The 5853-nt window shown below is 40.0% G+C and overlaps 1 long non-coding RNA gene across 1 annotated transcript; it reads right to left on the reverse strand.

Moving 5' to 3' along the window:
• Positions 1-2435: 2435 nt before the first annotated feature.
• Positions 2436-5588, reverse strand: LOC119903550. Its single transcript, XR_005444537.1, has 3 exons — positions 5556-5588; positions 5162-5206; positions 2436-3344 (listed from the first exon to the last, which is right to left on the reverse strand). It is a non-coding gene; the product is annotated as an uncharacterized LOC119903550 (long non-coding RNA).
• Positions 5589-5853: the final 265 nt, after the last annotated feature.

Genomic DNA, 5853 nt, shown 5'->3' on the forward strand with positions numbered 1-5853 from the left:
TCTGGCCTCCCTGGTAAAAATAATAGAATAGAGAATAGAATAGACACTTTATTGTCACAGAGGGGAAATTTATCTTGCTTTGGTACTCAGCAAAGTGCATCCTCTTTCTTTTTAAAAAAAAAATTTAACTTATTTATTACATTCAAGTGCAACTTCAACACATGCGCGCCTTACCCCCGAATGCAGTTTGACACGAGGGAGGGGTTTTCTGACACTTCGCACCTCTCCTCATTGCGTTGGGGGATGGGCAGCGCTGCCCAGCGCCCTGGCGGCCGCTCGGCTTCTCTGTTTGGGCTACTGGGCTCGTTCTTTTTGGGAACATAATTGACGTTCAGGAAGACGAATGGAAGTCAATGCGAGCAATGGGTGGGTGGGTGGTTCCGGCAGGGGTCCCAAACGTCAAAAATGTTCGCATCTGTCAGAGTCGGGGTTTTGTCGCCCCTGGGACCCGGGAGAGGTTTCAAACCATGGAAACTGACCGAAATGAATGCGTCATCTTGCCCTAGGCCACGTGCGCGCTCCGAATATGTGGCAGGTGGGACGCGTTAAACCCGCAGGAACAGCGGCTCGATGTCAGGCCTTCACCGCGATGCCGCGTTTCAGGAGCTGAAGGTCGCAGACCTCCTTCTGCAGTTTTTAGTGCTTTGATCTGGCCAAATGGCCTTAACGAGGCCTTTTGCAGCGAGAGCGTCCAGTTGGGAAACTTTTTGACACTTGGGTCAACAATTCAAGCGCCCCTTACGCAGCAACCCAAGGGGCTAGGGGGCCCGAAATGGGGCTGCCACGCCACATTTGGGAGTGGCGAAAATGAAAATGAAAAATCTGCAGCCCTGGCACTTTTAGAAAAAAAGTGGCTTCAATCTGACCAAATTTTGCACAGGCTGTCTGACGTGTCGAGTCTAAAACCATCCTGAGCTGGGACATCCATGCCGGCCCAAAAAAATTCTAGACATCTTGGATAAAATTTGACCACGTGACCTTATTCTAGGCTAACTACCTGTGTTCCAAATTTGGGGTCTCTGGGACGTTTCTGTGTGAAGTTATGGACTTTTCTACTTTTGTCCTTAAAACGGACAAAGTTATTATTGTAGGGGATTTTAATATTCATGTGGACGTTGAGAATGACAGCTTTAGTACTGCGTTTATCTCTCTGTTAGATTCCATTGGCTTCTCTCAGAGTGTTCATGAACCGACTCACTGTTTTAACCACACCCTCGACCTTGTTTTGGTGTATGGTATTGAAATTGAACATTTAGTGGTGTTCCCACAGAATCCCTCTTTATCCAACCACTGTTTGATAACTTTTGAGTTTGTATTGCTGAACTACATGCCATTGGGCAAAAATTTCTATACAAGATGTCTGTCTGATAGTACTGTAGCTAAATTTAAGGATGCGATTCCATCAGCTCTAAATTCATTATCAAGTCACAAAGTAACGGAGGACTCCTATGCTAATTTCAGTCCCTCCCAAATCGATCATCTTGTTAATAGTGCTGCAGGCTCGCTGCGAATGACACTCGACTCTGTAGCCCCTCTAAAAAAGAAAATACTAAAACAAAGATGGTTAGCTCCATGGTATAATACTGAAACTCGCAAATTAAAGCAAATATTGCGGAAACTTGAGAGGAATTGGTGTTCCACCAAACTGGAAAATTCTCGTTTAATTTGGCAAGATAGTCTTAAAACTTATAGGAAGGCCCTCCGTAATGCTAGAGCAGCGTACTACTCGTCATTAGTAGAGGAAAATAGGAACAACCCCAGGTTTCTTTTCAGCACTGTAGCCAGGCTGACAGAGATTCACAGCTCTATTGAGTCAAGTATTCCCATAGCTCTCAGTAGTTACGACTTCATGAGCTACTTTAATGATAAAATTCTAGCTATTAGAGACAAAATTCACCAAGACCTGCCCTCAACTGGCACAAACTTATCTCTTAACTCAGGAACCTTAGAAACAGCTGTAGAACCAGATATATGTTTAGACTGCTTCCCTCAATCTTTACCAACTAACTTCAATAATTTCTTCATCTAAACCATCAACCTGCCTCTTAGACCCCATCCCAACTAGGTTGCTTAAAGATGTTTTACCCTTAGTCAGCACTTCTATACTAGATATGATCAATCTATCTTTATCAACAGGCTACCCAGATAGCAAAAATCATGCGGCCCAGATCTGGCCCAGATCCTTCATAAGTTCTGGGCCAGATCTGTAAAACGGACCCGGTGTCCTTTAGCACAACGGGCCAATGCTGGTGCGGATCCGGTTTTCACATCTGGGCCGGCACTGGTCCAGCTCCAGAACGGATGACAATTATTATGTAGTCATTTGGCCCAAATGTGGGCCAGATCTGGACCAGTTCCATACTGGATCTGGCCCAGAGTCTCTAAGATACTGTTGAGGACCCGGTTTTCACATCTGGACTGGCACTGGGCCGGCACTGGGCCAGCTCCATTTATTAGTTCTGGCCTCTTTCATAACCTTGATCTATATACCCACAAAACATATACAAAAATGTGGATTTTTTTGTTATGGCAGGAGCTGGTCTATATAATGTATAACAAATAGTGACTTGTATATCACTAAGGTACACTAAGATTTCTTGTTTTACTTTCGTTTTCTTTTTCCTTGCATTTTAAACTCGATTACTTTTTTCTTTTGAATTTAAAAAGCATGGACAGTCAAAACTACACTCTGTTACAAAGACTGTTTCTATTTGTCCTACACAGAAAATACAAAGAAAGTGATAGAACGGATGAGTGACACATTTTAAATTTTATTTAAAATACACATTTTAAATTTTATTTGAAATGTTTGAGATAAAAAGAGAGGACAGAAACTTAAAACAAAGTAGATAATTGCCAAACTAACAATCAATCTAATAAACACATTTTACAGCTCATTTCTGTCTTTAACAACTGTAGGAACAAGAAACTTCACTCCAGTTGACTTGCAGGTGACAATTAATTTCTAGTAACTGTACAGTAACCACACACCTATGACACAGGTGTTATTTTTAAATGAATGCAGAAGTATTAAACTCTAATAATAGCAACAGTGTGGCTTAAGGTTAAGTACCATCTTTGCAAAGCAGTGACATATTTTTCTCGCAAGCCAATCAGAGCAGACTGGGCTTTTTCAGGATGGGGGCTTTAACGAGACAGGTGCTAAAATGGAGCGTTTCAAAAAGAGGGTAAATACAGATTTACCACGGTTAATGCCTCTCTGGCCATGGCACGTTCTTTGCAGCCACCTCCACGGTCAGAGGCCAGGTTGAACCAGCGGATGGCGTACTGGCTAATTTCGTTGTCCGATGCGCTGCTAGCAGCTTGGTTCTTCCGTACAGCCTCTGTTAAGAGAGAAAGTCAATTGGTTGATGAGCTGTCATTAACAGACATTTTGAAAATTACCTGTAAGCCAAGCTAATAACCAACTTTTTTGAGAAATGCTTTAGAGGGTTGAAAAAAGTACTCAATGCCCATGTTTACTATTGTTGGTGTGGCAGTAGACCTAATTTTCTATAGCATTTCATTTAGTAACTCAAAACAAATAGAATTTCACTCATGAATAACTAATTATTAAAAAATCATACTGATTATGAACTGAACAATTATCAAATCACATCTGGATTATATTGGATCAGCCTTAAATCTCAGTGCATCTTATCATTACAAATTTATCTGTGTGGATTCTGTATCAGGTCATGGAAAGGCATTGGCGGGTACCAACATTTCCCCAGTATCTCCAGGCAGAGGACATTTAGGGGAATCACGTTTAGTAAAAAAGTAAATAAGTAAAAGCTCTCAATTCAACTCCATGTAAAACATTACAGCAAACAAGCTTCTCGTGCTTTTATTTTGCTGGCAAATCTACAAAGAGGAAGTGATTATGTGAGTAATCGGTGCTGTCATGACTGAGATCTATTTCACCACCGCTATCAAAGTATTTTTTATTTTTTTATTTTTTGGCTTTAAAGTTACATCCCTGATATATTAAATATACTATTTAAATATTTTATTTTACATAAAAATTCGTTCTCATCTACTAGTCACCTCCACATATAATACGTATACTAAAATACTTACTGATCAACAGAGTTCTTGTTAGCATTTCTTTAAAATATTTCTTTTCCCTTTACTCCTTTCCAATTAATCTTTTGGCCACTGTGTTTGAGAAAACCATTGAAAGTATATTCCAAGATTGAACAGTAAATACTATTAACAGAATGTTATCTGTGAAAGTTGCTAAAATAAGCATGAAAGAGCACTGTATGCAGATCGGTGGTGAAGTTACTAGTACAGCAGAGCTGACCGGAAGTCAGACAAAATGTAAAAAGTAGTCAAAACACACAAAACATTTTTTACATTTGACAGTTATGTATAACGTTACCTGTATCTATATAATCATATGAAAAGGACAATAAAAAAATTAAGACCTCTGTAAATAAATGTAAGAGCCTTATTTTGAGAATATTAAATTCAATGAGTTTTTTAATTATTTTAAGACCCAGTGGGTAACGTTACCCTGCATGACAAATGACCCCAGGAGCTCAGCTCTGCTAATGTTACAGGTTTGCACTGCATTGTGATTTTGGAACAAACCCCAGTGGTAGTAACGTTATGTACAAAGCCTGCAACAAAAAAATGTGAGGCAAATTAAAAAGAATGAGTAATGCTGATTGTACCACTGCCAGCCATCTCAGTGTACTGATATCATGAACCTCATTGTAATTTTTAACTGTACAATTTGATTAATTACTGAGAACCATCAGCCTCTAGACAAAATAACATTTCTTACAGCTCCTGACAGAAATCTGAGGGTAAACACTTGGTAAGCTTAACATAGCACACTATATCCCTCAGAAAACGCCCCAAATAAATATCCAGAATGAATCAGGAACTGCTCCTCAACCATAATACCGCAGTGTGATTTCATACAAAGTCAATGAAAAGACACGGAGAGATGCGATTTCCCGCCCATAGACCTTATTTGTCATAATGAATTTACGTTTTGATTAATTTCAGATGAAAATTCCAACTTCTTTAGATGGCTTTGATTTTTTAAACACTTAACTTACCTATCATAACTTTATAACGTTATGCTTAAATATAGCCAAGATTTGAAAATCAAATCAAAGCCAAAAATACTTAAATTAACTTAACTTACCCTATAATCCCGGGCTCTCAGCCAGGGGTGGAGAAAAGATTGAACCTAAAAAGGAGACAGGTGCTGTCAGTTGGTGCTGTTGGAAACTAACGTTACAACATCGTTGTAAGTTAACTAACGTTAACGTTAAACAGCATTAATGTTTTATGCTAGCTGCACACAAAGTTGTTTATTAATGCTAGCTAGCTTAGCTATCCATTCATTCAGTTAATTTAGCTAGCCCAGCTAAAAAGCTAACATTAGCCAATGCCTCTTCAACAGTTTTAGCCATTTTAAGAAGTTAAAACCCGGTCAAAACATTCCGATGTGATGATGTTAATGATGTTAACAAGCATTACACCACTATTAAAAACAATCTCACTGAACTGTTTGACTGTAACATCGTTCAACTTACCGTTATAAACTCTTTCCACAAAGCTTCCAGTCCGAACTGATCCAAAGAAAGGCAAACAGTTTGCGCGCTCGTTCCGACGGCCCCGGGCCAGAACAACTACGATTCCGCCGACTGACTTCTGGTCTGGTATGAACCGGTTCGAAAGCAAAAAAAAAGAAACAATTTGCGCGCTCGTTCCGACGAGTCCGGGCCAGAACTATTATGATTCCGCCGACTGATGGATGCTCACGCCCACTCCTGAGTGTACACAGACTACATGCGGGCTGTATCTGGAACGGGGCAGTAAAACGGGCGTGTT

The sequence above is a fragment of the Micropterus salmoides genome, unplaced genomic scaffold (assembly GCF_014851395.1).
Source record: "Micropterus salmoides isolate LMB-PRFRI ecotype aquatic unplaced genomic scaffold, ASM1485139v1 Ms_hic_scaffold_15, whole genome shotgun sequence".
NCBI lineage: Eukaryota > Metazoa > Chordata > Actinopteri > Centrarchiformes > Centrarchidae > Micropterus > Micropterus salmoides.